The sequence below is a fragment of the Hypanus sabinus genome, chromosome 29 (assembly GCF_030144855.1).
Source record: "Hypanus sabinus isolate sHypSab1 chromosome 29, sHypSab1.hap1, whole genome shotgun sequence".
Lineage (NCBI taxonomy): Eukaryota > Metazoa > Chordata > Chondrichthyes > Myliobatiformes > Dasyatidae > Hypanus > Hypanus sabinus.
This window is the reverse complement of record NC_082734.1, coordinates 34159011-34178866: the sequence shown is the minus strand read 5'-3', so window position 1 is coordinate 34178866 and position 19856 is coordinate 34159011. Positions and strand designations below refer to the sequence as shown.

At 54.3% G+C, this 19856-nt stretch overlaps 1 long non-coding RNA gene across 1 annotated transcript; it reads left to right on the top strand.

Moving 5' to 3' along the window:
- Positions 1-283: 283 nt before the first annotated feature.
- Positions 284-18197, top strand: LOC132382826 (uncharacterized). The gene is made up of 4 exons (XR_009508464.1): positions 284-962; positions 3595-3698; positions 14225-14381; positions 17978-18197. It is a non-coding gene; the product is annotated as an uncharacterized LOC132382826 (long non-coding RNA).
- Positions 18198-19856: the final 1659 nt, after the last annotated feature.

The following is a 19856-nucleotide window of genomic DNA, read 5'->3' as shown; positions in this document are numbered from 1 at the left end:
AGATGATGGATAGATAGATAAATAGAGAAATAGATATAGATAGATAAATGGGTAGATAGAGGGAAAGATATATAGATAGAGGGATAGATAGATAGATAGAGGGATAGATAGATAGATAGATAGATAGATAGAGCAAAATAAAAAGGCGAGGTAGTGACGTTGTATTCATTGACCATTCAGAAATCTGATGGCAGAGGGGTGGAAGATGTCCCTCAACCTTTCAGGGTGGGTCTTCAGGCTCCTGTACCCCTTCCCGATGAGAAGAGGGCATGTACAGCGTGGAGAGGTTCGGTCATGATGGACATAGCCCTCGTAAGGAGCTGCCTTTTGAAGATCTCCTGGACGATGGGAGGCATTTAGGGAATGATAGGAATCCCATTTGCGGAAGTAGGTTTGGGATAGTCACTGTGGGCCGAGGGGCTGCTCCCGTGCTCTGCTGTGTTCTATAACTTTCTTTTACTGATGCTGATACCGGGCAAAATCTTCGTCTTGTCTTGAAATGGTGAATCTTCCAGCTTTTGGATCGGTGGGTCTCAGTTCAATACTTCAGAAGTAAAAAGCCCTCTGACAAAGCTCCACTCTCTCTGCCACCTGTGTCTGTAAACACACAGTGTCGGCTGCCAAAGGGAGGGTGACGGCTTAGGTATGTCTCCCTACCCCGGAACTCACCCTCTGACCTCAGCTGGCCACGGACAAGACCCGAGAATGAGAAGAGCGGCGTTACCCTGGGCCTGGTTCGAGCTGTCAGCCCAGACCTGCTCTGCAGCAGCGGCTCCAGGAGGGGAAGGCTGACATTGAGAGCTGCTCCCTTAGACCCCAGCAGCAAACAAGTTGTCACGCTTCCGCTCGCTCGACGCAGGTGGTTCTCTCGGCTGCAGGTTATTTCGGGACTCACAGCTGCCAGCCCGCAACGGCAGAGAACGAGTGAAGTCTGGTGCCGAAGGCTGAGGGGCTGTGCCAAGGTCAGCATGCACCAGTCGGGCCGAAGGGCCTGCTCTGCCCTCTGGATAAAGAGGATCGTGTGTTTGTTCAGTGCCTACAAAAAGTATTCGCCCTCCCCCCCCCGGAAGTTTTCATGTTTTATTGTTTTACAAGACTGAATCACTGTGGATTTAATTTGGCTTTAGTTGACACAGATCAACAGAAAAAGACCCTTGTGTGTCAAAGTGAAACAGATCTCTACCAAGTGATTCTAAATTTATTACAGTTACAAAACACAAAATAATTGATGCATAATTTCACCCCCACCCCATTTAATATGACACACCAAATCATCACTGATGCAGCCAACTGGTTTTAGAAGTCACACATTTAATTAAATGGGGATCTGTTTTTGGAGGTCTGTGTGCTGTCAAGGTGTTTCAATTGATTGTAATAACTGTACACCTGTATCTGGGAGGTCCAGCAGCTGGTGGTATCAGTATCCTGGCAAAAACTACTCCACGGAGACAAAAGATCACTCCAGGCAACTCTGCTAAAAGGTTATTGAAAAGCACAAGTCAGGAGATGGATACAAGAAAATTTCCAAGTCACTGAATATCCCTCGGAGTATGTATGGCATCCGTTAGTCTCGCGAGACCATGGATCTGCGCCTGGAAAGTCCTCTGCAGGACGCAGGCCTGGGCAGGGTTGTATGGGAGACTGGCTGTTGCCCATGCAGGAAGTCTCCCCTCTCCACGACACCGATGTTGTCCAAGGGAAGGGCAAGGGCCGATACAGCTCGGCACCAGTGACGTCGCAGGAGTTGCCAGAGCGAGGTTGAAGGCAACGTCGGACTGCCTCGGACTCCAGCTCCGGATTTGTCCTCAGAGTTTACTCCCGAGGTCTTTCCCATGAGTGGGTATGGCCGCAAGGCAGCGGAGGTTTGAAATCAGAGTTTTTCCTCTCTTAGCTGACGAGCTCAATCATCAAGAAATGGAAAGAATATGATACAGCTGTAACTCTGCCCAGAGCAGGCCGTCCTCAAAAACCGAATGACCGAGCAAGACGGGGACCAGTGTGCAGGCCACCAGGAGACCTATGACAACTCTGACAAGCTTCAGTGCCTGAGGTGGGAGAGACTGCGCATACAACAACTGTTGCCCGGGTGCTTCACCAGTCTCAGGTTTATGGGAGAGTGGCAAAGAGAATGCCTCTGTTGATAAAAACTGGAAGGCTTGTGAAGGTAGAGGGTAAAACGAATGCAGCCAAATACAGGGAAATCCTGGAGGAAAAACTGTGACTCTGCAGAAGACTGGTTTTCCAGCAAAACAATGACCCCAAGCATAAAGCCAAACCTACACAGGAATGGCTTAAAAACAACAAAGTTAAAGACCTGGGGTGGCCAAGTCAGAGTCCAGACCTCAATCCAATTGAGAATTTGTGACTGGTTTTGAAAAGAGCTGTTCACTCATTTTCCCCATGCAATCTGACAGAGCTTGAGCTGTTTTGTGAAGAAGAATGGGGAAAAATTGCAGTGTCCAGATGTGCAAAACTGATCGAGACCTATCCACACAGTCTCAAGGCTGTAACTGGTGCCAAAGGTGCTTCTACTAAATACTGACTTGAAAAGGGTGAGTAATTATGCAATCAAATATTTTCTGTTTAATAATTGCAATAAATTGTAGAAATAATTTGTAGAAATTTGTTATCACTTTGATCAGTGTCAAAAAGGGCAAATTCACTGTGATTCAATGCTGTAAAACAATAAAACATGAAAACTTCCAAGGGGGAGGGTGAGTAGCTTTTATAAGCACTGTACATGTATTTATTTATTGAGATAAATAAATCGAGCCACACCACCCACCAACCCTCAACTTAATCCTATTAATCACAGGACAAATTACAATGATTAGTTAACCTACTGACCGGTACGTCTTCAGACTGCGGGAGGAAACCGGAGCACCCTCGAGAACGGACTGTATAAACTCCTACAGACAGCAGCGGGAGTTGAACCCGGGTCACCTTTAATGTAAAGCGTTGTGCTAGCCACTACACTACTGTTCCCCTGTCTGTGTGTGTGTTTTTGTATTTTTGTCTGTCTGTATGTGCACACGCCGTGTGTGTGTGTGTGCTGGAAATCCTGAGAAAAACACACACAAAATACTGGAGGGACTCAGCAGGTCAGACAGCGTCTACGGGGGTGTCAATGATTTGGGCTGAGGCCTTTCTTTGGATGCTTTTATGTTCTTACCAGGGGATCAATACAGTAGTCTCTAAGATACTCAAACCACCCCATCTGGCACCATCAATCATTCAGACCACATTTCTTCCCCATTCTGATGTTTGTTTGGAACAGCAACTGAATCTCTTGACCATGTCAACGTGCTTTTATAAATTGAGTAGCTGCCACAAGATTGGCTGATTAGATATTTGCATTAACGAGCAGGTGCACTGAGTAAAGTGGCCACGGAGTGCGCGTTAAATGCCTGAGAAAGTGATGAAAGAGCTAGTTAAATTGAAGTCGGTGCTTACTTCAGTCTGTGACCCACCAGGAGAGAAACAAAACTGTGCAGGTTAGCTGTGAGAAGCCCATCCGATTCGGTGCTGGGATCCAAGCGATGGTCTAAATTTTAATTTATGAGTAAAAGCAATCTCGTTCTGGTTATTCTGCAGGTGGCATTAACCTGCAGTGTGGCCGTCTCGCTCGAGTAGGACACTTCCTGAGGCTCCTGTTGACCCTGTCTGACGATCTCGACTATTTCAATCCCACCGAGACGGTAATGAGAATATAAATAAAACATGAGGCCAGTGATGTCTGGGTGAATTACATTCCCCAACCCTGTGAGATCCCCATGGTTGGGAATTCAGAGGGTTTAAGATCAGCCTAGAAGGCGGAGGATGCATTCTTTGCAAATGTCAAGATCCACGATAATTTGATGCCATTTCTGATACACACATGCAAAGAGAACAAAATATTTGTTACTGCAGCATAAAAAAACAGACAATAACATCGAGAACACAAGCATAATAATAGAAACACAATACATATAAATATAGAAATGACTCATACGCAGAGATTGACAGCATGTCCATAAAGTGACTCTGGAGAGGCAGCACATAAGGTGACTGACAAGAAATGATAAAGTAGTGGTGGTGGGGGTGTTGCGGAGGGGTGGGTTATTGAGTGGAGGTGATGGGGATGTGGAGGGTTGGGTTATTGAGTGGAGGTGATGGGGATGTGGAGGGTTGGGTTAGTGGGTGGAGGTGATGGGGATGTGGAGGGGTGGGTTAGTGGGTGGAGGTGATGGGGATGTGGAGGGGTGGGTTAGAGGGCGGAGGTGATGGGGATGGGTTGGTTAGTGGGTGGTGGTGATGCGGATGTGGAGGGGTGGGTTAGTGGGAGGAGGTGGGGTGTGTAGGGGTGGGTTAGTGGGTGGAGGTGATGGGGATGTGGAGGGGTGGGTTAGTGGGTGGAGGTGATGGGGATGTGGAGGGGTGGGTTAGTGGGTGGAGGTGATGGGGATGTGGAGGGGTGGGTTAGTGGGTGGAGGTGATGGGGTGTGGAGGGGTGGGTTAGTGGGTGGAGGTGATGGGGTGTGTAGGGGTGGGTTAGTGGGTGGAGGTGATTGGGATGTGGAGGGGTGGGTTAGTGGGTGGAGGTGGGGTGTGGAGGGGTGGGTTAGTGGGTGGAGATGGGATGTGGAGGGGTGGGTTAGTGGGTGGAGGTGGGGTGTGTAGGGGTGGGTTAGTGGGTGGAGGTGGTGGGGATGTGGAGGGGTGGGTTAGTGGGTGGAGGTGGTGGGGATGTGGAGGGGTGGGTTAGTGGGTGGAGGTGATGGGGATGTGGAGGGGTGGGTTAGTGGGTGGAGGTGGTGGGGATGTGGAGGGGTGGGTTAGTGGGTGGAGGTGGTGGGGATGTGGAGGGGTGGGTTAGTGAGTGGAGGTGATGGGGATGTGGAGGGGTGGGTTAGTGGGTCGAAGTGGTGGGATGTGGAGGGGTGGGTTAGTGGGTGGAGGTGATGGGGATGTGGAGGGGTGGGTTAGTGGGTCGAAGTGGTGGGATGTGGAGGGGTGGGTTAGTGGGTGGAGGTGATGGGGATGTGGAGGGGTGGGTTAGTTGATGGGGTGATGGGTGTGTGGAGGGGTGGGATAGTTGATGGGGTGGTGGGGATGTGGAGGGGTGGGTAAGTGGGTGGGAGTGTTGGAGGTGTGTAGGGGTGGGTTAGTGGGTGGAACTGGTGGGGTTGTGGAGGGTTGGGTCAGTGGGTGGAGGTGATGGGGGTGTGGAGGGGTGGGTTAGTGGGCTGTGATGGTGGGGGTGTGGAGGTGTATGTTAGTAATGGGAGGTGATGGGAATGTGGAGGGGTGGGTTAGTGGGTGGAGGTGGTGGTGGGGATGTTGAGGGGTTGGTTAGTGGGTGGAGGTAATGCGGATGTGGAGGGGTGGGTTAGTGGGTGGAGGTGATGGGGATGTGGAGGGGTGGGTTAGTGGGTCGAAGTGGTGGGCTGTGGAGGAGTGGGTTGGTGGGTGGAGGTGATGGGGATGTGGAGGGGTGGGTTAGTGGGTCGAAGTGGTGGGATGTGGAGGGGTGGATAGTGGGTGGAGGGGCGGGTTAGTGGGTGGAGGTGATGGAGATGTGGAGGGGTGGGTTAGTGGGTGGAGGTGATGGGGATGTGGAGGGGTAGGTTAGTGGGTCGAAGTGGTGGGATGTGGAGGGGTGGGTTAGCTGATGGAGTGATGGGGGTGTGGAGGGGTGGGATAGTTGATGGGGTGGTGGGGTGTGGAGGTGTGGGTCAGTGGGTGGAGGTGATGGGGGTGTGGAGGGGTGGGTTAGTGGGCTGTGATGGTGGGGGTGTGGAGGTGTGTGTTAGTAATGGGAGGTGGGGATGTGGAGGGATGGGTTAGTGGATGGAGGTGATGGGGATGTGGAGGGGTGGGTTAGTGGATGGAGGTGATGGGGATGTGGAGGGGTGGGTTAGTGGGTGGAAGTGATGGGGATGTGGAGGGGTGGGTTAGTGGGTGGAGGTGATGGGGATGGGGAGGGGTTGGTTAGTGGGTGGAGGTGATGGGGATGTGGAGGGGTGGGTTACTGGGTGGAGGTGATGGGGATGTAGAGGGGTGGGATAGTTGATGGGGTGGTGGGGGTGTGGAGGGGTGGGTAAGTGGGTGGAGGTGTGTAGGGGTGGGATAGTGGGTGGAGGTGATGGGGATGTGGAGGGGTGGGTTAGTGGGTGGAGGTGATGCGGATGTGGAGGGGTGGGTTAGTGGGTCGAAGTGGTGGGATGTGGAGGGGTGGGTTAGTGGGTGCAGGTGATGGGGATGTGGAGGGGTGGGTTAGTGGGTGGAGGTGATGGGGATGTGGAGGGGTGGGTTAGTGGGTGGAGATGGTGGGGATGTGAAGGGGTGTGTTAGTGGGTAGAGGTGATGGGGATGTGGAGGGGTGTGTTAGAGGGTGGAGGTGATGGGGATGGGGAGGGGTTGGTTAGTGGGTGGAGGTGATGGGGATGTGGAGGGGTGGGTTAGTGGGTGGAGGTTATGGGGATGTGGAGGGGAGGGTTAGTGGGTGGAGGTGATGAGGATGTGGAGGGGTGGGTTAGAGGGCGGAGGTGATGGGGATGGGTTGGTTAGTGGGTTGAGGTGATGAGGATGTGGAGGGGTGGGTTAGTGGGTGGTGGTGATGGGGATGTGGAGGGGTGGGTCAGTGGGTGGAGGTGGTGGGGGTGTGTAGGGGTGGGTTAGTGGGTGGAGGTGATGGGGATGTGGAAGGGTGGGATAGTGGGTGGAGGTGATGGGGATGTGGAGGGGTGGATAGTGGGTGGAGGTGATAGGGATGTGGAGGGGTGGGTTAGTGGGTGGAGGTGATGCGGATGTGTAGGGGTGGGATAGTGGGTGGAGGTGATGGGGATGTGGAGGGGTGGGTTAGTGGGTGGAGGTGATGGGGATGTGGAGGGGTGGGTTAGTGGGTGGAGGTGATGGGGATGTGGAGGGTTGGGTCAGTGGGTGGAGGTGATGGGGGTGTGGAGGGGTGGGTTAGTGGGCTGTGATGGTGGGGGTGTGGAGGTGTATGTTAGTAATGGGAGGTGATGGGAATGTGGAGGGGTGGGTTAGTGGGTGGAGGTGGTGGTGGGGATGTTGAGGGGTTGGTTAGTGGGTGGAGGTAATGCGGATGTGGAGGGGTGGGTTAGTGGGTGGAGGTGATGGGGATGTGGAGGGGTGGGTTAGTGGGTCGAAGTGGTGGGCTGTGGAGGAGTGGGTTGGTGGGTGGAGGTGATGGGGATGTGGAGGGGTGGGTTAGTGGGTCGAAGTGGTGGGATGTGGAGGGGTGGATAGTGGGTGGAGGGGCGGGTTAGTGGGTGGAGGTGATGGAGATGTGGAGGGGTGGGTTAGTGGGTGGAGGTGATGGGGATGTGGAGGGGTAGGTTAGTGGGTCGAAGTGGTGGGATGTGGAGGGGTGGGTTAGCTGATGGAGTGATGGGGGTGTGGAGGGGTGGGATAGTTGATGGGGTGGTGTGGTGTGGAGGTGTGGGTCAGTGGGTGGAGGTGATGGGGGTGTGGAGGGGTGGGTTAGTGGGCTGTGATGGTGGGGGTGTGGAGGTGTGTGTTAGTAATGGGAGGTGGGGATGTGGAGGGATGGGTTAGTGGATGGAGGTGATGGGGATGTGGAGGGGTGGGTTAGTGGATGGAGGTGATGGGGATGTGGAGGGGTGGGTTAGTGGGTGGAAGTGATGGGGATGTGGAGGGGTGGGTTAGTGGGTGGAGGTGATGGGGATGGGGAGGGGTTGGTTAGTGGGTGGAGGTGATGGGGATGTGGAGGGGTGGGTTACTGGGTGGAGGTGATGGGGATGTAGAGGGATGGGTTAGTGGGTTGAGGTGATGGGGGTGTGGAGGGGTGGGATAGTTGATGGGGTGGTGGGGGTGTGGAGGGGTGGGTAAGTGGGTGGGAGTGTTGGAGGTGTGTAGGGGTGGGATAGTGGGTGGAGGTGATGGGGATGTGGAGGGGTGGGTTAGTGGGTGGAGGTGATGGGGATGTGGAGGGGTGGGTCAGAGGGTGGAGGTGATGCGGATGTGGAGGGGTGGGTTAGTGGGTGGAGGTGATGGGGATGTGGAGGGGTGGGTTAGTGGGTGGAGGTGATGCGGATGTGGAGGGGTGGGTTAGTGGGTCGAAGTGGTGGGATGTGGAGGGGTGGGTTAGTGGGTGCAGGTGATGGGGATGTGGAGGGGTGGGTTAGTGGGTGGAGGTGATGGGGATGTGGAGGGGTGGGTTAGTGGGTGGAGGTGGTGGGGATGTGAAGGGGTGTGTTAGTGGGTAGAGGTGATGGGGATGTGGAGGGGTGTGTTAGAGGGCGGAGGTGATGAGGATGTGGAGGGGTGGGTTAGAGGGCGGAGGTGATGGGGATGGGTTGGTTAGTGGGTTGAGGTGATGAGGATGTGGAGGGGTGGGTTAGTGGGTGGTGGTGATGGGGATGTGGAGGGGTGGGTCAGTGGGTGGAGGTGGTGGGGGTGTGTAGGGGTGTGTTAGTGGGTGGAGGTGATGGGGATGTGGAGGGGTGGATAGTGGGTGGAGGTGATGGGGATGTGGAGGGGTGGGTTAGTGGGTGGAGGTGATGGGGATGGGGAGGGGTTGGTTAGTGGGTGGAGGTGATGGGGATGTGGAGGGGTGGGTTACTGGGTGGAGGTGATGGGGATGTAGAGGGATGGGTTAGTGGGTTGAGGTGATGGGGGTGTGGAGGGGTGGGATAGTTGATGGGGTGGTGGGGGTGTGGAGGGGTGGGTAAGTGGGTGGGAGTGTTGGAGGTGTGTAGGGGTGGGATAGTGGGTGGAGGTGATGGGGATGGGGAGGGGTTGGTTAGTGGGTGGAGGTGATGGGGATGTGGAGGGGTGGGTTAGTGGGTGGAGGTTATGGGGATGTGGAGGGGAGGGTTAGTGGGTGGAGGTGATGAGGATGTGGAGGGGTGGGTTAGAGGGCGGAGGTGATGGGGATGGGTTGGTTAGTGGGTTGAGGTGATGAGGATGTGGAGGGGTGGGTTAGTGGGTGGTGGTGATGGGGATGTGGAGGGGTGGGTCAGTGGGTGGAGGTGGTGGGGGTGTGTAGGGGTGTGTTAGTGGGTGGAGGTGATGGGGATGTGGAGGGGTGGATAGTGGGTGGAGGTGATGGGGATGTGGAGGGGTGGGTTAGTGGGTGGAGGTGATGCGGATGTGGAGGGGTGGGTTAGTGGGTGGAGGTGATGGGGATGTGTAGGGGTGGGATAGTGGGTGGAGGTGATGGGGATGTGGAGGGGTGGGTTAGTGGGTGGAGGTGATGGGGATGTGTAGGGGTGGGATAGTGGGTGGAGGTGATGGGGATGTGGAGGGGTGGGTTAGTGGGTGGAGGTGGGGTGTGGAGGGGTGGGTTAGTGGGTGGAGATGGGATGTGGAGAGGTGGGTTAGTGGGTGGAGGTGGGGTGTGTAGGGGTGGGTTAGTGGGTGGAGGTGGTGGGGATGTGGAGGGGTGGGTTAGTGGGTGGAGGTGGTGGGGATGTGGAGGGGTGGGTTAGTGGGTGGAGGTGATGGGGATGTGGAGGGGTGGGTTAGTGGGTGGAGGTGGTGGGGATGTGGAGGGGTGGGTTAGTGGGCAGAGGTGGTGGGGATGTGGAGGGGTGGGTTAGTGAGTGGAGGTGATGGGGATGTGGAGGGGTGGGTTAGTGGGTCGAAGTGGTGGGATGTGGAGGGGTGGGTTAGTGGGTGGAGGTGATGGGGTTGTGGAGGGGTGGGTTAGTGGGTCGAAGTGGTGGGATGTGGAGGGGTGGGTTAGTGGGTGGAGGTGATGGGGATGTGGAGGGGTGGGTTAGTTGATGGGGTGATGGGTGTGTGGAGGGGTGGGATAGTTGATGGGGTGGTGGGGATGTGGAGGGGTGGGTAAGTGGGTGGGAGTGTTGGAGGTGTGTAGGGGTGGGTTAGTGGGTGGAACTGGTGGGGTTGTGGAGGGTTGGGTCAGTGGGTGGAGGTGATGGGGGTGTGGAGGGGTGGGTTAGTGGGCTGTGATGGTGGGGGTGTGGAGGTGTATGTTAGTAATGGGAGGTGATGGGAATGTGGAGGGGTGGGTTAGTGGGTGGAGGTGGTGGTGGGGATGTTGAGGGGTTGGTTAGTGGGTGGAGGTAATGCGGATGTGGAGGGGTGGGTTAGTGGGTGGAGGTGATGGGGATGTGGAGGGGTGGGTTAGTGGGTCGAAGTGGTGGGCTGTGGAGGAGTGGATTGGTGGGTGGAGGTGATGGGGATGTGGAGGGGTGGGTTAGTGGGTCGAAGTGGTGGGATGTGGAGGGGTGGATAGTGGGTGGAGGGGCGGGTTAGTGGGTGGAGGTGATGGAGATGTGGAGGGGTGGGTTAGTGGGTGGAGGTGATGGGGATGTGGAGGGGTAGGTTAGTGGGTCGAAGTGGTGGGATGTGGAGGGGTGGGTTAGCTGATGGAGTGATGGGGGTGTGGAGGGGTGGGATAGTTGATGGGGTGGTGGGGTGTGGAGGTGTGGGTCAGTGGGTGGAGGTGATGGGGGTGTGGAGGGGTGGGTTAGTGGGCTGTGATGGTGGGGGTGTGGAGGTGTGTGTTAGTAATGGGAGGTGGGGATGTGGAGGGATGGGTTAGTGGATGGAGGTGATGGGGATGTGGAGGGGTGGGTTAGTGGATGGAGGTGATGGGGATGTGGAGGGGTGGGTTAGTGGGTGGAAGTGATGGGGATGTGGAGGGGTGGGTTAGTGGGTGGAGGTGATGGGGATGGGGAGGGGTTGGTTAGTGGGTGGAGGTGATGGGGATGTGGAGGGGTGGGTTACTGGGTGGAGGTGATGGGGATGTAGAGGGGTGGGATAGTTGATGGGGTGGTGGGGGTGTGGGGGGGTGGGTAAGTGGGTGGAGGTGTGTAGGGGTGGGATAGTGGGTAGAGGTGATGGGGATGTGGAGGGGTGGGTTAGTGGGTGGAGGTGATGGGGATGTGGAGGGGTGGGTCAGTGGGTGGAGGTGATGCGGATGTGGAGGGGTGGGTTAGTGGGTGGAGGTGATGGGGATGTGGAGGGGTGGGTTAGTGGGTGGAGGTGATGCGGATGTGGAGGGGTGGGTTAGTGGGTCGAAGTGGTGGGATGTGGAGGGGTGGGTTAGTGGGTGCAGGTGATGGGGATGTGGAGGGGTGGGTTAGTGGGTGGAGGTGATGGGGATGTGGAGGGGTGGGTTAGTGGGTGGAGGTGGTGGGGATGTGAAGGGGTGTGTTAGTGGGTAGAGGTGATGGGGATGTGGAGGGGTGTGTTAGAGGGTGGAGGTGATGGGGATGGGGAGGGGTTGGTTAGTGGGTGGAGGTGATGGGGATGTGGAGGAGTGGGTTAGTGGGTGGAGGTTATGGGGATGTGGAGGGGAGGGTTAGTGGGTGGAGGTGATGAGGATGTGGAGGGGTGGGTTAGAGGGCGGAGGTGATGGGGATGGGTTGGTTAGTGGGTTGAGGTGATGAGGATGTGGAGGGGTGGGTTAGTGGGTGGTGGTGATGGGGATGTGGAGGGGTGGGTCAGTGGGTGGAGGTGGTGGGGGTGTGTAGGGGTGGGTTAGTGGGTGGAGGTGATGGGGATGTGGAGGGGTGGATAGTGGGTGGAGGTGATAGGGATGTGGAGGGGTGGGTTAGTGGGTGGAGGTGATGCGGATGTGTAGGGGTGGGATAGTGGGTGGAGGTGATGGGGATGTGGAGGGGTAGGTTAGTGGGTGGAGGTGATGGGGATGTGGAGGGGTGGGTTAGTGGGTGGAGGTGATGGGGATGTGGAGGGTTGGGTCAGTGGGTGGAGGTGATGGGGGTGTGGAGGGGTGGGTTAGTGGGCTGTGATGGTGGGGGTGTGGAGGTGTATGTTAGTAATGGGAGGTGATGGGAATGTGGAGGGGTGGGTTAGTGGGTGGAGGTGGTGGTGGGGATGTTGAGGGGTTGGTTAGTGGGTGGAGGTAATGCGGATGTGGAGGGGTGGGTTAGTGGGTGGAGGTGATGGGGATGTGGAGGGGTGGGTTAGTGGGTCGAAGTGGTGGGCTGTGGAGGAGTGGGTTGGTGGGTGGAGGTGATGGGGATGTGGAGGGGTGGGTTAGTGGGTCGAAGTGGTGAGATGTGGAGGGGTGGATAGTGGGTGGAGGGGCGGGTTAGTGGGTGGAGGTGATGGAGATGTGGAGGGGTGTGTTAGTGGGTGGAGGTGATGGGGATGTGGAGGGGTAGGTTAGTGGTTCGAAGTGGTGGGATGTGGAGGGGTGGGTTAGCTGATGGAGTGATGGGGGTGTGGAGGGGTGGGATAGTTGATGGGGTGGTGGGGTGTGGAGGTGTGGGTCAGTGGGTGGAGGTGATGGGGGTGTGGAGGGGTGGGTTAGTGGGCTGTGATGGTGGGGGTGTGGAGGTGTGTGTTAGTAATGGGAGGTGGGGATGTGGAGGGATGGGTTAGTGGATGGAGGTGATGGGGATGTGGAGGGGTGGGTTAGTGGATGGAGGTGATGGGGATGTGGAGGGGTGGGTTAGTGGGTGGAAGTGATGGGGATGTGGAGGGGTGGGTTAGTGGGTGGAGGTGATGGGGATGGGGAGGGGTTGGTTAGTGGGTGGAGGTGATGGGGATGTGGAGGGGTGGGTTACTGGGTGGAGGTGATGGGGATGTAGAGGGATGGGTTAGTGGGTTGAGGTGATGGGGGTGTGGAGGGGTGGGATAGTTGATGGGGTGGTGGGGGTGTGGAGGGGTGGGTAAGTGGGTGGGAGTGTTGGAGGTGTGTAGGGGTGGGATAGTGGGTGGAGGTGATGGGGATGTGGAGGGGTGGGTTAGTGGGTGGAGGTGATGGGGATGTGGAGGGGTGGGTCAGTGGGTGGAGGTGATGCGGATGTGGAGGGGTGGGTTAGTGGGTGGAGGTGATGCGGATGTGGAGGGGTGGGTTAGTGGGTCGAAGTGGTGGGATGTGGAGGGGTGGGTTAGTGGGTGCAGGTGATGGGGATGTGGAGGGGTGGGTTAGTGGGTGCAGGTGATGGGGATGTGGAGGGGTGGGTTAGTTGATGGAGGTGGTGGGGGTGTGGAGGGGTTGGTTAGTGGGTGGAGGTGATGGGGATGTGGAGGGGTGGGTTAGTTGATGGAGGTGGTGGGGATGTGGAGGGGTGGGTTAGTTGATGGAGGTGGTGGGGGTGTGGAGGGGTTGGTTAGTGGGTGGAGGTGATGGGGATGTGGAGGGGTGGGTTGGTGGGTGGAGGTGATGGGGATGTGGAGGGGTGGGTTAGTGGGTGGAGGTGGGTTAGTGGGTGGAGGTGGGTGTGTGGAGGGGTGGGTTAGTTGATGGAGGTGGTGGGGGTGTGGAGGGGTTGGTTAGTGGGTGGAGGTGATGGGGATGTGGAGGGTTAGGGTTAGTTGATGGAGGTGATGGGGATGTGGAGGGGTGGGTTGGTGGGTGGAGGTGATGGGGATGTGGAGGGTTAGGGTTAGTGGGTGGGAGTGGTGGGGGTGTGGAGGGGAGGGTTGGTGGGTGGTGGTGATGGGGATGTGGAGGGGTGGGTTAGTGGGTGGAGGTGGGTTAGTGGGTGGAGGTGGGTGTGTGGAGGGGTGGGTTAGTTGATGGAGGTGGTGGGGGTGTGGAGGGGTTGGTTAGTGGGTGGAGGTGATGGGGATGTGGAGGGTTAGGGTTAGTTGATGGAGGTGGTGGGGGTGTGGAGGGGTTGGTTAGTGGGTGGAGGTGATGGGGGTGTGGATGGGTGGGTTAGTGGGTGGAGGTGGGTTAGTGGGTGGAGGTGGGTGTGTGGAGGGGTGGGTTAGTTGATGGAGGTGATGGGGGTGTGGATGGGTGGGTCAGTGGGTGGTTGTGGTGGCGTTGGTTGTCATGATGGAGGGAAGGGTTCGTCCGTTGAGGTGTTTATCAGCGTTACCGCTTGGGGAAAAGAACTCATATGTACATGCGATGGAGACCCCCAAACTGGTCACTTCGCAGCCTGGTTTGGAGGCACCAACACCCGGGAATGGAAAAGCGTTTGCTCCAGCTCACCATTGTCCTTTTGGGTGGAATGGAGCATCCATCATCAAGGCCCCCACCATCCAGGCCGTGCTCTCTTCTACCACAGGACAGGAGCCTTAGGTCCCACACCACCATGTTTAGGAACAGTGATTGCCCAGCTCCAGAACTTCCCTCACAACTGTTTCCACAACCTACAGACTCATTTTACTACTCATTCTCAGGGGAGCGGGGGACTGTATCACATAATTTGCATTGTTTCGTGCGTTGGATGTTTTCCAGTCTTTCTTTGTGTGTAGTTGGTTTTAAATTCCGCTCTGTTTCTTTGTTTATATTTTCCTTCAGAATTTGCCCAGGGGCTCGTTCGTTAAGCAAATTTCCCTCGGTGTACACATTACGCATTTTGAAATGTTGAACAACATCGTGTCACAACCACAGACTCTGTGGTAGGACCTGGGTGCTCTCGCAGAGGGGCTGCTGAACAGCGTCAACAATCATGCTGGTGAGAATGCACGATCCAGCCAATTAGTGTTTCACTGTGTTTGCATTTAAAGTCTTTCCTCTCACTTCAGTCCCATCAAATCTTGACCAAAAGCACAGCAACGTCAGTGTTCCCTACTTGCCTTTGGCCTTCTTGCAGGAAAGAAAGCGCCTATTCAAATCAGGGGTTCCTTACCTTTTTTATGCTATGGAGCTTTACCATTAACCCAGGGCTCTGTGGACCGCCGTTTGGGATCCCTGGTTTAGATTGACACAGAAACTGAGCAGTATTCATTTTGTATTAAGTTGCTGCTTCCAAGCTGCAGTGTCAGTGCTAGCTTTCAGTTTGGGAGTTTTAGTTAATGGCCCTGTTGTCCTAACGTTAATTGTTTGCTTTCCTTAAGTTCTGCACAGAAATTCTCGGTTCCCGACGTCATAGTTACACCCATCGGGTGTCAAGTGACAGGAAAGAAAAGCACAGGGATGCAGTTGGTTGTCCGCAGAAGAATGCTGAGAGATTAGAGCTCGAATGCCGACATCTGACGAATCAGCCTTGATGGTGAAAGGCCGGGATGGGTCTCAGTGTTGCCGTGGTAAAGGGTTCCGAGATTCCACTGGGTCGCTTCTCTTGTCCAATGGAATCCTGCGTCAAGGGAAAGGGACAGCGAAGGACTGTAAGGTTCCACATTCAGATGGGGTAGAGCAAGGGATCCCTCATCACTGCTTTCTATTGCGCAGGGGCCCAGTGCGGGATGAGCAGGACAGACTGCGTGTCCTGATAAACCTGACCATTCAAATTCAAGAGGACCACAGCCTTGTCGTAGGGTTTTGAGGCTTGCATGCCTCATTGACCCAGAGAGCTGTGTCAGCTGGAGTCAGGGCCTCGAGCTTTGACTCTTCGTTGTAGTCGCCCATGCCAGACAGGTCAAAGGGTAGAGGCCAGACTAAGAGTGTCCACCGATCCTCCAGGTTCAGGGGTTCAGCTCTAGACTAATAAAAGAAATTGTTATGGAAACAGCAATGAAAAGCCTTCTATATCTGTGCGAGACCAAGGACATGCAGAGATGGAGAACCTTCACTGCTGCCCTAAACACCAGCAACTGTGAGAAAATATCACCGTCACGGCCCTGGATGGTCAGCCCCTAGGCACCAACAAGATCCACTTCCCTCTGAACCCCTCCAACGTGCTCAAAGACAACCACAGGTTGCTCTCCTTCTATCTGGTTGATTCACCTGAATGGCCATTGGTGTCTGGTCTCCCCGGTTATTCTGACGTAACCCATGGATTGATTGGTCCTAGAGTGGAGACCAGCTTGCCTGTCTACCTGCCTGGGTTCATCTCAAGCCTACCCCTCTGGTGCTAGCTGCTAGTGTCAACCTGCCTAGTGTTTCTGGCTGACGATGTGTTCCAGAACCTGTTGGATCAGTTTGTTTTCATGTATCTGGATGACATTGTTATCTCTTCCCATTCTCACCAGGAACACAACCAGGATTCCTAGACAGCTCCTCGAGAACAACCTTTATGCTGAGCCAGAAAAGTGTGAGCTCAAAAGAGCAGGGGTTGTCCTTGGGCACCTTCTGGTATTCAAAGTTCAAAGTTCAGACAGTCACCGAGTGGCCCAAACTATCTACAGTCAAACAGTTGATGGAGGTTTGCAAACTTATATCACCACTTCATCAGAACTTCAATTCCAGTGCTCTCATTGAGAAGGCCCCTACAGGACTCCTGTGAACAAGCAAAACAGAGTAAGCATTCTGAGAACTAAAGCGATGTTTCACCACTGTTCCAGAGCTGGAACATCCAGACCCACCTCACCAATTCATCGGCGAGGTTGATGGATCCAATGTCAGTGTTGGAGCTGTACTCTCCCAGTGCTCCTCTGTCGATAATCAACTGCACCCCTGTGCTTTTTGTTCCCGTCACTTGACTCCTGCCGAGTGTAACTGAGAACTTCTGGTTGTCAAGGAGGCCTTGGAAGCATGGCCACACTGGCTGGAGGGGGTAGAGCACTTCTTTCTGGTTTGAACAGATCGGAACACTAAGAGACTCAACTCCTACCAAGCTCGTTGGTCACTCTTCTTCACCCAGTTTAATTTCACCCTCAGCTACCATCCTGGTGTTGACTATTATTAACTGAACTGGGTTCAGCAACTCACTATGCAACTCTTAATTAATCAAATCCCACACCTTATTGTCTCTGCTCAACAACAACAACATAACTACGTTGATGCCCGGGCAGCAAATTTAACCGTGTTCTCTACTGCTCCCTCTGTTCCAATAGTCACTCAGACCAGTTCTCCAATTTATGACATTGATATAGGAGATCTCCCCTTGGCCAGACAGTTAGTCCTTCTTCTCCCAGCCCCTGGCATCAGGGTCTTCCTTGCGATGGTTTGTCTCCGGAGTTCCCACCCCTTTACGTTTGAAGCTCTTAACTCTTACAGGCTTCTCATCAGATGTGCTCTTGTCTTCCCTCAGGACGTAGTGTCTGTCGAGGACCACAATTCACGTCCTGTTTTTGGAAATCCAGCGTCTCCTCTAGTTTCAACCCCTAATCTAGTGGCCATTCTGAGAGAGTGAACCAGGAGTTGGAGACAACCCTGCGCTGCCTTGCCTCTTCCAACCCCATGCCCAGGAGCTCCCAACTAGTTTGGGCAAAGAATGTCCTCAGTAACTTCCAGTTGTTCTCCACTGGCATATTCCCCTTTAAATGCCAGAAAGGGTCCCAGCCACTGTTTTTTCTTGACTAAGAGACCACATGGGAGTTCCTGCTGCTGAACAGCTGGTCCAGCGCTACAAGCGCACGCAAAGCCAGGCCAGGGCCATTGACTCCAGGTGAAGCCTCTCAAACCAGGGGAGAAAGTTGGGTTGGTGTCTAGAGATCTTCCTTTGAAAGTTGAGAACCGCAAGTTGGCCCCACACCACATGGGACCATTCGTAGTGGAGACAGCTATCAACAGAGCCTCACATAGACTGCGCTTACCATCATCGATGAAGATTCACCCAGTGTTCCAGCTTTCCTCGCTCCAGCTGGTGACTTCCTCCCCAGTTACCCTCCATCCCCAGCCTCCTCTCCATTTGATGGATGGGTCTCTGGGCTGTGTGGAGCTTCCTGGATGCATGACAGGGTGTAGTACCTCAGGGACTGGCTCCCGGGAAGGGGGAATCTGGGTGCCCTCACAGACAGGCCACTGAATATCCGCTGGTGAGAATGCACATTCCAGCCAATTAGAGTTTCATTGTGGTTGTATTTAACTCTCTTCCTCTCATTTCAGTCCTGTCGACTCTTGAACAAAGCACGGCAACGTCAATGCTCCCTGTTTACCTTTGGCCTTGTTCCAGGAAAGAAGACGCCCATTTACTGTAGATCAGGGGTGCCCAAACTTCTTTATGCTATGGAGCCTTACCATTAACAGAGGGCTCCCTGGTATAGATTGACGCTGTCAGTGAGCAGTACTTATTTAGTATTAAGTTGCTGCTTTCAAGCTGCAGTGTCAGTGCTAGCTTTCAGTTTGGGAGTTTTAGTTAATGGCCCTGTTGGCCTAACGTTTATTGTTTGGTTTCCTTTAAATCTGCGCAGTTCTTACTCAAAATAGTGAGCAATTCATCTGTTTCAGTGTCTCTCCCTCTGCGCTTGGGCCACGACCACACATCCTTGTCAGAACATGCATTACGTTGCACCAGGTGGAACATCCCAAGCCACTTCTCAGAAGCAAAGTTTATCACCAGGAAAAAGGATTCGGGAGAATGGTTTCAGGAGGTGCCTTAAAGGGGTGGACAGAAAACTGCGGAGCCTCAGTGAGGAAATTCCAGAGCTTTCGATGCAGGCATCCAAAGGTACGGAGAAAAGAATTAAGGATGCGTCGGAATTGGAGATCACAAGGCATGGGGGGGGGGGAGATTTGGAGAGATGGGGGGAGTGAGTGAGTGAGTGAGGAAGGAATCAAAAACAGAGAAATCAAAACAGAGGAAACATTCTGCCCAGAGAATCAGGTGAAATATTTTGCAGCAGCAGTAAAGTGCAATACATTAAACATACTATAGATTACAATGAGAAATATAAAAAATAATTTTTTTTTAGAAGTTTTTTATAGTCCCAAACAGAGAGCAAAATAGTGAGGCAGTGTTCACAGGTTCATGGACTGTTCAGAAGTCTGACGGCAGAGGGGAAGAAGCTGTTCCTGAAACACTGAGGCTCCTGTACCTCCTCTCTGACATCGGCACTGAGAAGCTGCAGGTCCTGGGTGGTGAGAGTTCTTCACGATGGATACCGCCTTCCTGACGCACCACCTGCTGAAGGAGTCCGCGATGAGAGTCTCGAAAGCGAAATGATGTTTCTGGTCGATGGCCGTCTGTCATGCCCGGCCTACTGCTCAGGATTGGTAGAAGCTGCAGAGGGCTGCAGACTCAGTCAGCTCCATCATGGGCACTGGTCTCCCCAGCATCCAGGACATTTTCAAAAGACAAGGCCTCAAAAACGTGGCAACCATCACTAAGGACCCCCATCACCCAAGTTATGCCCTCTTCTCATTACTACCACCAGAAAGGAGGTACGGGAGCCTGAAGACACACACTCAATGATTCAGGAAGAGCTCCTTCCCCTCCCGCCATTGGATTTCTAACTGGACGTAGAACCAACCAATGATCAGTACCTCACTCTGTTTTCTGGCTCTCTATCTGCCCTACTTATTTAAATTTATACATAGAGATATATATAGGGAGCTCTGGATTGAGCACTTTTGATGTCTGGCAGGCATCACTGGTCCTCATCCATCTCCTAAATCTCTCACGTCTGCCTCCTAGAGGGACACCCCGGTACACCGCTCCGGCGGGCGGGAGGGGGTGGTGTTAACACGGCACCCCTGGGCGAAGGACCTCGCCAGCCAGGGTGGATGATTTCCCCGAAGAACTACAACGGGCACACATTGGTGACCAGGGTGAGCCGCCGAGTTGGAGGACGTTGGCGCTGCTTTGGCCTGGAGAGGGATGGGCACCACCAGGCCTCACCAGCCCCAGGCGCGCGGAAGTGCCCCTAGGTTGCAGGATCCGAACTGAACATTTATATATTCCTTATTGTAATTTATAAGTTTTTTGTATTTTGGGATGTACCGCTGCCACAAGACAACACATTACACAACTGATATCAAACCTGAATCCGTGCAGTCGCCAGCAAGAATGATTCTGTACTGCAAAGCTCGATGTACCAGTTCTGCCACATTTGCTAGATTTTTTACTTTACTCCTGAGGTTCTGAGGTGCCAGAGGCTGGGGAAGGTGGACATTTTGTGCTTAAACTCCTCTAACAAGAGTTACCAATCAGGTCAGTTGTAGACGCTGAACTGCAACATTTGCTTGTGCCTCTACTCCAGACTTTAAGGTAATGCTTTGCCTCTGCCTGTCTCTTTTGTGCTCTCTCGTGTCAAACTCTCATTATAAACTGAGCAAGACTAGCCTTGCAAACAGGACCGAGAGATCATTTCAGCACCTTTAGTTAACA